At 39.5% G+C, this 11,852-nt stretch overlaps 1 long non-coding RNA gene across 1 annotated transcript in view; it reads right to left on the bottom strand.

Annotated features, from left to right (window-relative positions):
- Positions 1-306: 306 nt before the first annotated feature.
- LOC137522762 (uncharacterized) overlaps positions 307-11,852 on the bottom strand; it is a 35,637-nt gene continuing 24,091 nt past the window's right edge. Inside the window, exons 2-3 of the long non-coding RNA XR_011022434.1 lie at positions 1,306-1,444; positions 307-769 (exon numbers count right to left, since the gene is read on the bottom strand). This is a non-coding gene — a long non-coding RNA (uncharacterized lncRNA). The remainder of the gene's footprint in view (positions 770-1,305; positions 1,445-11,852) is intronic.

Genomic DNA, 11,852 nt, shown 5'->3' with positions numbered 1-11,852 from the left:
TGAAAATCGCTCTTATCCGTTAGGGTAAAAACCGCCTTGGGGTGAAGTAGTTAAAGTACACATTTTCCGAACTGTAAGGTGAATCATTTTTGCTATAGCTGCATCGTTCACCCTGCTATTATGGTATTATGTACAGCTTTGTACAAAGGGCTGGCAGTGTACTAATCATTTGTAATAATAATTGCATCCCCATTCCAACAGAACAATCTAAATGCACATTGTAAATATGCACGCTTAAGGTAACACACTTTAAGCTGTCATATTTTTTATTAACTAAGAGTTTATTGAAAAGAATAAGTACAGATCAACACGGTACAGTGTTCACCATATAGAAAAATAACACAAAAAGTAAGCACAGGTCACATGTAAAGGTACTTTGTAAAAACCCAGCGTATACATTAGTGTTATGCAGAAAGTATGCTAAAAGGATCAGAGGGAACATGAGCAGAGTAATGCAGTGTTTGTAAGAATAAAGGGTGGAAAAAGAGAAGAACTTAACAAAGGTTATCAAATGCATGCAAATATTATTATTATTGATTTACATGGCGCCAGCATCCGTTGATTTAGATAGGAAGGACCTAGGTTGTGGAGAGCTTTGTAGGCGAGAGTAAGGATTTTAAATTGTATCCTTTGCGTAACTGGCAGCCAGTGAAGAGACTGACAGAGTCATGTAAGTAATAAAGTTTCTTCATCAATTTTCAAATTGTTGATGAGTCCAAGTAAATCAATCGTGTCTCTAATGTAAGAGGCCAGACTGGTCACCGGGTTTCTGTAAGAAAAAATCCACATATTGACTACACTTCTAATTTAGACTACCTATGCCCGAAATTATCGGCCTTCCTGGTGGATTTTGAGCATTTTTTTAGATTTTCGGCAACATGTAAAAAATTGGTGTGACAGGATTTCTGACCCATAAGGATCTCTTTTCTTTATCTGTTATTATACCCTGGCATCTCCCAACAAATCCTTAAGTTGTGCTTGTAATCTTTAGGTGGGGTCACTTCTCAATTTGGTATAATACTCTCTATTCATTAATTGTGTCTCAGCTTCCCTTAGATATTTATCATTTGGGCAGATAACGACATTGCGGCCCTTGTCGGCCTCTCTTATATCTACATCTTGTTGTTCTCTTAGTGTTTTCAAAGCCATTTTTTCTTGTGGATTCAGATTTTGTACCCCTTTAACATTTTGTTGGTCCAGGGATTCCAAATCCTTACTGACCAAGTCATAAAAAATCTTGACCTCAGTAAATGTACCCAAAGCTGGTAAATATTTTGAGGTAGGTTTGAAGGGAAAGCCACCCACCTGCGTTACTGACTGATTCTCGTCCAGGAGTTCCACCTAATCCTATATGGCTTGCCTGTCCTGCAGTTCAGGGAAGTCATATTCAAGTTGTTCCATTAATTTCATAGGTTTGTCACAGATCTTTCTCAGAACCAGACACCTGGAAAATAAATATACATCTTTCAAAAACCTCAAAATGATCAAAAGGATTGATAGGTGCAAATGAAAATCCTTTTTGGAGGACTGAAATTTCTCCCTCTGTCAAATGTTTATCAAAAAGATGAATTATTGTAAGTAGCTCTGAATTCTGGGAGTGTTCATGAGAGCTTGCACCACTCTTCTGTTTTCTTGCTAAATCTTTGGTTCATGGCAACACACACAATTTGCTCACTCCCAGCTAAAGCACTTTCCTACCTTTATCTGGTCAGCATGCGCCAGTCAGCCAATCAGGTGCACTGTCGTACACTCTTTGCCTGCCATACCAAATCTAGCAGGAATTGCATAAATTAGCATTCAGGTGGGAGGCTTCGGTTGGACATAATCGTAGATTCCATCCATTACTGGGGCGCCCCGTGTAGGCACATCTCCCACACGGCCCCCTCCCTAACCACTCACCTGTCAACCACATCCTGGAAGCAGCAAAAAAAGAAATTTAAAATCACAAACACTGGTATCGCATGGTGGTTTGGGGGCCCCAGCCAGTGAGAGAGACTGGGGCCACCGGCTGTCCTGCGAAACAGTGTTTGTGATTTTAAATCATTGGTTCATGACTGTTATATCAATTATTTATTGAATTAACCCTATATGGGCACTTTATTTTATGAATGTGTAAACTAAACTAAGGCACCCTTGGCATAAAGTTTGTATGCTTACTCTAGGCTTTTCTAGGCTTCCTTGGTTTTCTTCCACAGTCTATAACATTCTGGTACTTTAATTGCGCTCTTTAAAATTATACCTAAAATGTGGTAGGGACTTTAGATTGTGAGACTGTTGGGCAACAGCGATGTATACTGTCCACGTTCATTCAATGTTCTCCATAACTTTCTGCAGAAAAAAAGTCCCCATCACATTTTTAATATGGAAATAAGTAGAACTGCAATTAACGTTGAGGAAATCAGATATACCTTATTCTAATTCCATTTGATCATTTAGGTAGATACTTTGCAATCCACCCAATAGGTCAAAGTACCAGTGCACAAAATAGGACAATTTCATTAAATGGTAAACAGTGTTTTTGACTGAATCGCCCACTTCTCTAGATTGTGCCCCCTTACTAGTTCACTGAGCAAGCTGTCAAAGCTTATGGCCCCTCTACACTTTATCCACACTTAAAAAGAGAGAAAAAAAAGTTTAGGCTGGTGATCAGTTTTAATGTTTCCATTATCTTGTTCATGGTAAGCAAAATCTGGTTTGTAAGAATAAGTTTTGCTGTAGTCATATTAAGTAGTGTTCATTTGCCCATACTGCTACAACCCATATTTGCAGTTAAAATTGCTTCTGTACAATGCAGAACCTTTTCGGTCTCACGTGTATTTGTATAGCTACATTTCTTGAAATTGGACACTGTAGTATAGTTAACTTTGCAGAAGATAGACAGAATATTCTTGTTTCTTACTGAAAACCGAATGCTGTATAAGCAGCAGCAGCAAATACTAACTTTTTAGATTGAAGACGATGGATCTGAACTCCAGGCAAATGTAAAAAGCCAGCATTTAATCAAATTATATATTCATTAAAAAGGCATTAAATGTATTTTTATATACAGCAGTTTTAAGTGTTTGAATCTGTCTCCTGTAATCCGCTACACAACAGCTCTCAGCCTGGGGAGCGGGAGGAGTAGCACAGGCCAATTATCATGAAGGCAAAAATAGTATTTCATATTTTCACATATTTATTCTTCTTTGGTGTTCACAGCTATGCTAGCGAGATTCACGAAGGATTATGTATTTTGCTTTTCGATAGCAATGTTAATACCATATAATTTGGGAAATTAATAAAAATCATGAAAGCTAATTCACAGGATTTTTCTAGGTGCGTGTCAAGATCTGCAAAGTTCGTTGTTTTCAGGGAACAGCCAATAGTAAACTGCCCTGGGATGGGTGCATTTTGTAACTAGCCTGCATTGTTTGCATTAAAGAGACTCCGTAACAAAAATTGCATCCTGTTTTTTATCATCCTACAAGTTCCAAAAGCTATTCTAATGTGTTCTGGCTTACTGCAGCACTTTGTACTATCACAGTCTCTGTAATAAATCAACTTATCTCTCTCTTGTCAGACTTGTCAGCCTGTGTCTGGAAGGCTGCCAAGTTCTTCAGTGTTGTGGTTCTGCTATGAACTCCCCCTTCCAGGCCCCTGTATGCACACTGCCTGTGCATTATTTAGATTAGAGCAGCTTCTCTCTTCTCTCTTATCTTTTACAAGCTGGATAAATCGTCCTCTGAGCTGGCTGGGCTTTCACATACTGAAGAATTACAGACAAGGGCAAAGCTGTTTGCAGGAAGAAACGAGCAGCCTGAAACTTCAGTGCATGAGAACAGGGGGAAAGAAACACACAAATGATCTCTTGAGAGACAAAAGGAATGCTGTATACAGCCTGATTGTGTATGGATGTATTTTCTATGATTGGATATACTGTACATCAACCTACTTCCTGTTTTGGTGGCCATTTTGTTTGTTTATAAACAAACTTTTTAAACCTGTTTTTAACCACTTTTAATGCGGCGAGGAGCGGCGAAATTGTGACAGAGGGTAATAGGAGAAGTCCCCTAACGCACTGGTATGTTTACTTTTGTGTGATTTTAACAATACAGATTCTCTTTAAGCATCATTTATGTTATGCAATGTTTAAAAAAAACCTGTAAGATAAAAAAAAGAGCCCCAGGGAGTACTTACCTCAGGAGGGGGAAGCCTCTGTCTCCTAATCAGGCTTCCCCTTCCACCTGTGCAGCACTGATCCAACGGTGGGAACCCGAGACAGCAGGAAACAGCAATATTTACCTTTGCAATCCAGCACAGATGTAGTACCATCTTCCACCTTTGGCTCTGGCGGGAAATAGCCGAGCCCAATCAGGTTCACTCTACTTTGCAGGCACAGGCATCTTGTGACTGTGCAGAAGAGTGGACCTGATTGACTTGGCTATTTCCGCTGGAGCCCAAGTGAGAAGATGGTATTGCGCTGGATCACAAAGGTAAATATCGTTGTGTGCAACAGGCACTACTGCACTTGCGCACATATGCCAATAAGCTTGTCAGTGGATTTTCGGGGGGGGGGGGGGGGAAGGGGGCTGGATCGGAACATACAGTATGGGAAAAGGTTTTGCCTCACTAAAATACAGTACTATAGCTTTAGCATGGATCCACCTTTGTCTTTCTTCTGACCTTCAGAAATGAACACGTGGAGCAATCATTACCAGGCTTCATCTGTTTTATATCTACATCTAAACCTGAAGAGCTTGTTTGTATGTGTGTGAAAGATAATGTTGACACATTCACCATATTTGAATATTAAAAGTCAGCGTCAACTGAAACTACCACCACAGACATACAGCTGTCTCTTTTATCCATTGACCATGGGCTGTAGATGGAGATGCTTTGCAAGGAAATGGACCCTTTCAGCAGACTATAAATGTTGGGAGTTGGGGTGGTCAGGCTGGAACAATGTCATACCAATCATCTATATGCTTGATGGTAACCTGATGGAAACTGGTGATCCGAGAGTGGGAGGAAGAGCGAGAGGGAGAGGAAGACAGGGAGGAGGAGGAAGAGGCTGAGGGAGAAATTTCACTCACAGCTAGCATCAGGAGTCAGAAAGGATAGTGTCCAGCATCAGGATGTGGAAGATGATGAGGAGGAGGAGGAGAAGGAAGATGATGATGGAGACCATTGTGGAGATGCTGGAAAGGACCCGTGGAACTCCAGTTTCTGCTGTTACACAAGGGAAGAACAAGAGCTGCTTCAGCTTGATGTGGTGGAGCTGAAAGATGTGGAGGTCGAAGAAGATTTATTGGTGCAACCACCAACACAATTTCAAATGTAGCTGCCTTTGTTTAAAGTGGACCTAAACTCTTGCAGAGAAGACAATGAAAACACTCTGCACTCTTCATTCACTCTTTGTGTGTTTAGAGAGATTAGCCTGTCTAATTCCCCCTTATCTGCAAGTAATCAGCAAGTGTAAATAAGGACTGTCAGCCCTGTCTGAACCATGCAGAGGTGTGCTATTGTTCCAGGCTAATGTGTAAACACTGGAGATTAATCCTTTCTATGCTCCCAGGACCATGGCAAAATGAAAGAAGGGGAAATATATATATATATATATATATATATATATATATATATATATATATATATATATATATATATATATATATATATATATATAATCACAGAGGGGCTACAGCACACAACATGAAAGCAGTGACAGGGGCTCTTGGTTACGCTTTAACGCGTTTAAGCTCACCAACTGCGCCAAAGTGTCCTCAATCTGGTGAGTCCTACTCTAACCAGGCATAAATGCTAGTTTTTTTTTTATCAGCGTTCTAGTGGGAACCATCCGAAAAGCTCAATGGTCAACTAAATGGGAGAAAGGAAATTAAAAACACCTACAGTATATATATATATATATATATATATATATATATATATATATATATATATATACAGAGAGAGAGAGAGAGAGAGAGAGAGAGAGAGAGAGAGAGAGAGAGAGAAGAGAGTGTCATATAAAATAGCTTTGGAATATACAAGGCACTTGATAGGATTAATAGTCCTCAGGGGCTTGAACAGCTACTGGATGTGATACTAATTTCACTTTGTTGAGCATCTTATAAAGAGGCATTATTAAGACACAGCTGTTACTGGGATTCTTCAATTAACTGAATACTTGAATCTTCAATGTACAATGAGGTATGTGCAGCTGTATAATGTTGCCATTTGCATTGGTGAGTGCAGTTGGTGAGCAGTTTCAATTGCATGTTTATTCTGCTTTGGATGTTCTTTATGGCTCTACATTCCAATTTGAATAATTTAGAGTGCAGACCTTGAGATCTGATTCTGACTGTGTGATCCGGGTTGGGTATGATAATAAGTTCTATGTGGCTGATACAAAACCAGTGAGTGAGTACCTTCAGTGCTTTTATGCTATGTGAGGAAATGGGAATAACTATGACTACGTGCTATTTGGCCACCCGGACACTCTGCTTTTCTTCCACATCTCAAAAAACATACCGGGGTTCCCCCAAATTGGCCTTAGCCTATAATAGAGACATTAGACTATGGTGTAGTAGGCATTAGATAAAATCCTCTTAGGACAGTTAGTCACATGACTATGAACTCTGCACAGTGCTGCAGAAGACATCAGTGCTATAGTAATACACAATAATGGTAAAAATATTTTTTTAGGATGATGCCTCTCAGGGCCTAATTTTTTAGGCCTTCTAATGGTGCATTCAACTCTGGTAGCACAGGTCAGTTACTTGAACAAATATGTATCCATGTGTACCCAGGGGCTGGCATTCTAATGTTTTTCTAGCAAGAAAGTGTTTACAATCTGTGTTTACAAATTTTTTACTTGCAAATCCAGGGGGCTGAAGCTCTAATATATGGTTCCTGTGACAGATCCCTTCTTTGAAGTCCATTTATGCCTTTAGCTTGTTATCTGTCTTACAGCTACTAAGAAAAACAGCATTTTTACCCCACCACCAATGTTTAAATAGGAGTTTTTTTATATATATTTATTATTTGGGTGGTCCTGCATATTATAATTATTTATGTATTTTGTGCCAACATCTTCCGTAGCACTGTACATAGTACAAAAAAAAATAGTGAAGAAAATAGATACATTATTTACTTTATTATATGCAGATACTGTATTTTGAACAAGAAATAGAAAAGTGTTAACATACATGCAAACAATGTAATGTAAAAGTATAGTGTATCCTTGCTGGGGGTCTCAGAAATGGCCCTTGGTGATTCCATAATGTGTGTGCGTGCGTGCGTGCGTGCGTGCGTGCGTGCATGTGTGCTTATATTTATAGAGTGCTGACATCTTCTGCCATACTTTACAGGGCTCACAGTCTAATCCCTATCATGGGCATATGTCCAATCAAGTCAACGAACATGTTTGTAAGTTTTGGGAATGTGGGAATAATCAGAAGTGCCTGGTGGAAAACCATGCAAACATGTGAAGAACATACAGACTTCATGTAGCATCCTGTCCCGGACTTAAACTGGAGACCCAACATTGCAATTGCAAAGCGATAGACCTATTCATGATGCCATCTTGACACCTTCAATCCATTTACAAAGTCATTCCTCCCCACTTTGCTTTAAACAGCAACACACATCTCAGACTTGATGTTCTTCCCATACCATTCAACTTCTTTTTAGCACATGGTTAACATAGATAAAAAATAATAAAAGATCATTTTTATTTTGTATTGGTTTCAACAATGTTAATGTCAATGTTGGATAAAAGGTCCTCTAAATCCCGACCATTTGGACCAGGTTGGCCAAACTGTCCCTGATCATTACTTAACATTAACCAATTAGCAGCTAAAGAATTACAGTGGAACCTTGGTTGGCAAGCACAATTCATTCCAGAAACACGCTTGTAAACCAAAACAATCTTATACAGTATCAAAACAAATGTCCTCATAAGGATTGATGTAAACTTAGATGATTCATTCCACAATCCAAAAACAATTAGAGAAAAATATTTATGGGTAACACAAAGTACTGTAATGTATAAAATAAAATTTAAACAAGACTTTCACTATAACTAACAGAGTCATTGCTATCTGGTGGCTCTCCCCAAACTATTTTTTGTGTGTGGCTTTAACCACTTAAGGACCGTGGGCTTTACACCCCTTAAGGACCGGCCACTTTTTTTCCATTCAGACCACTGCAGCTTTCACGGTTTATTGCTCGCTCATACAACCTACCACCTAAATGAATTTTTGCTCCTTTTCTTGTCACTAATACAGCTTTCTTTTGGTGCTATTTGATTGCTCCTGCGATTTTTACTTTTTTATTATATTCATCAAAAAAAACATGAATTTTGGCAAAAAAATTATTTTTTTAACTTTCTGTGCTGACATTTTTCAAATAAAGTAAAATTTCTGTATACATGCAGCGCGAAAAATGTGAACAAACATATTTTTGATTAAAAAAAAACCCATTCAGTGTATATTTATTGGTTTGGGTAAAAGTTATAGTGTTTACAAACTATGGTGCAAAAAGTGAATTTTCCCATTTTCAAGCATCTATGACTTTTCTGACCCCCTGTCATGTTTCATGAGGGGCTAGAATTCCAGGATAGTATAAATACCCCCCAAATGACCCCATTTTGGAAATAAGACATCCAAAAGTATTCACTGAGAGGCATAGTGAGTTCATAGAAGATATTATTTTTTGTCACAAGTAAGCGGAAAATGACACTTTGTGACAAAAAAAAAAGTTTCCATTTCTTCTAACTTGCGACAAAAAAAAACTTAAATCTGCCACGGACTCACCATGCCCCTCTCTGAATACCTTGAAGTGTCTACTTTCCAAAATGGGGTCATTTGTGGGGTGTGTTTACTGTCCTGACATTTTGGGGGGTGCTAAATTGTAAGCACCCCTGTAAAGCCTAAAGGTGCTCATTGGACTTTGGACCCCTTAGCGCAGTTAGACTGCAAAAAAGTGCCACACATGTGGTATTGCCGTACTCAGGAGAAGTAGTATAATGTGTTTTGGGGTGTATTTTTACACATACCCATGCTGGGTGGGAGAAATATTGCTGTAAATGACAATTTGTTAATTTTTTTTACACACAATTGTCCATTTACAGAGATCTTTCTCCCACTCAGCATGGGTATGTGTAAAAATACACCCCAAAACACATTATAATACTTCTCCTGAGTACGGTGATACCACATGTGTGGCACTTTTTGCACCCTAACTGCGCTAAGGGGCCCAAAGTCCAATGAGTACCATTAGGATTTCACAGGTCATTTTGAGACATTTCGTTTCAAGACTACTCCTCACGGTTTAGGGCCCCTAAAATGCCAGGGCAGTATAGGAACCCCACAAATGACCCCATTTTAGAAAGAAGACACCCCAAGGTATTCCGTTAGGAGTATGGTGAGTTCATAGAAGATTTTATTTTTTGTCACAAGTTAGCGGAAAATGACACTTTGTAAAAAAACACGATTAAAATCAATTTCCGCTAACTTGTGACAAAAAATAAAATCTTCTATGAACTCGCCATACTACTAACGGAATACCTTGGGGTGTCTTCTTTCTAAAATGGAGTCATTTGTGGGGTTCCTATACTGTCCTGGCATTTTAGGGGCCCTAAACCGCGAGGAGTAGTCTTGAAACAAAATTTCTCAAAATGACCTGTGAAATCCTAAAGGTACTCTTTGGACTTTGGGCCCCTTAGCGCAGTTAGGGTGCAAAAAAGTGCCACACATGTGGTATCGCCGTACTCGAGAGAAGTAGTACAATGTGTTTTGGGGTGTATTTTTACACATACCCATGCTGGGTGGTAGAAATAACTCTGTAAATGGACAATTGTGTGTAAAAAAATCAAAAGATTGTCATTTACAGAGGTATTTCTCCCACCCAGCATGGGTATGTGTAAAAATACACCCCAAAACACATTATACTACTTCTCCCGAGTACGGCAATACCACATGTGTGGCACTTTTTTGCACCCTAACTGCGCTAAGGGGCCCAAAGTCCAATGAGTACCTTCTGGATTTCACAGGTCATTTTGAGAAATTTAGTTTCAAGACTACTCCTCACGGTTTAGGGCCCTTAAAATGCCAGGGCAGTATAGGAACCCCACAAATGACCCCATTTTAGAAAGAAGACACCCCAAGGTATTCCGTTAGGAGTATGGTGAGTTCATAGAAGATTTTATTTTTTGTCACAAGTTAGCGGAAAATGACACTTTGTGAAAAAAACCAATAAAAATATATTTCCGCTAACTTGTGACAAAAAATAAAATCTTCTATGAACTCACCGTACTACTACTAACGGAATACCTTGGGGTCTCTTCTTTCTAAAATGGAGTCATTTGTGGGGTTCCTATACTGTCCTGGCATTTTAGGGGCCCTAAACCGTGAGGAGTAGTGTTGAAACAAAATTTCTTAAAATGACCTGTGAAATCCTAAAGGTACTCATTGGACTTTGGGCCCTTTAGCGCAGTTAGGGTGCAAAAAAGTGCCACACATGTGGTATCGCTGTACTCGGGAGAAGTAGTACAATGTGTTTTAGGGTGTATTTTTACACATACCCATGCTGGGTGGGAGAAATAACTCTGTAAATGGACAATTGTGTGTAAAAAAATCAAAAGATTGTCATTTACAGAGGTATTTCTCCCACCCAGCATGGGTATGTGTAAAAATACACCCCAAAACACATTGTACTACTTCTCCCGAGTACGGCGATACCACATGTGTGGCACTTTTTTGCACCCTAACTGCGCTAAGGGGCCCAGAGTCCAATGAGTACCTTTAGGCTTTACAGGGGTGCTCAAAATTTAGCACCCCGCCCTCTTGCCAGGACAGTTAACAAACCCCACAAATGACCCCATTTTGGAAAGAATACACAACAAGGTATTCCATGAGAATAAACATACATATATCCAGGCACATCGCCTCTAGTTAGGACATTAAATAAATTATTAGGGAAAGGGAGGTGCTGAAGGGGGTGTGGCTAGAAAACAGCAAAAATCTATTAACCCTTCGCACACTCACATGCAAATGTTCAAACAATTGCATTCACAGATTCACTCATCCAGGCACAACTGTTATCCCTACAGCTAAATTAAAAGCCAGGGTTTTAGTTCACAGAAGAATGCATTCTTATGCTTAATCACCTATACTGCGCAGAAGTACCCAGGTAAACATAGGTGTCCTAACTCTGGCCCTGTAACATGCATAGTGCAGACATGCAAACACATTCATTGCATCAAACCTATCAATGGATTAGGAGCACACATCCTAACTTCCTCTCCTGGGAAAGACAGTGCATCTTACCAATCGCACAAGGGAGCTAATGTTATGTGTCCATGTGCACAATGCGCATACACCAGCATAAGCTGTCTGCATGCTGACAAACATACAGGGGAAGGGGAGAGTGCACCGAATTGGACCCTAGCCACAGGGGTCAATGATAAGAATAAACATACATATATCCAGGCACATCGCCTCTAGTTAGGACATTAAATAAATTATTAGGGAAAGGGAGGTGCTGAAGGTGGTGTGGCTAGAAAACAGCAAAAATCTATTAACCCTTTGCACACTCACATGCAAATGTTCAAACAATTGCATTCACAGATTCACTCATCCAGGCACAACTGTTATCCCTACAGCTAAATTAAAAGCCAGGGTTTTAGTTCACAGAAGAATGCATTCTTATGCTTAATCACCTATACTGCGCAGAAGTACCCAGGTAAACATAGGTGTCCTAACTCTGGCCCTGTAACATGCATAGTGCAGACATGCAAACATGCACACGTATTTTTACACATACCCATGCTGGGTGGGAGAAATAACTCTGTAAATGGACAATTGTGTGTAAAA

The sequence above is a fragment of the Hyperolius riggenbachi genome, chromosome 6, assembly GCF_040937935.1.
Source record: "Hyperolius riggenbachi isolate aHypRig1 chromosome 6, aHypRig1.pri, whole genome shotgun sequence".
Classification (NCBI taxonomy): domain Eukaryota; kingdom Metazoa; phylum Chordata; class Amphibia; order Anura; family Hyperoliidae; genus Hyperolius; species Hyperolius riggenbachi.
The sequence above is the reverse complement of the archived record's forward strand: the minus strand, read 5'-3'. Positions and strand labels throughout refer to the sequence as shown.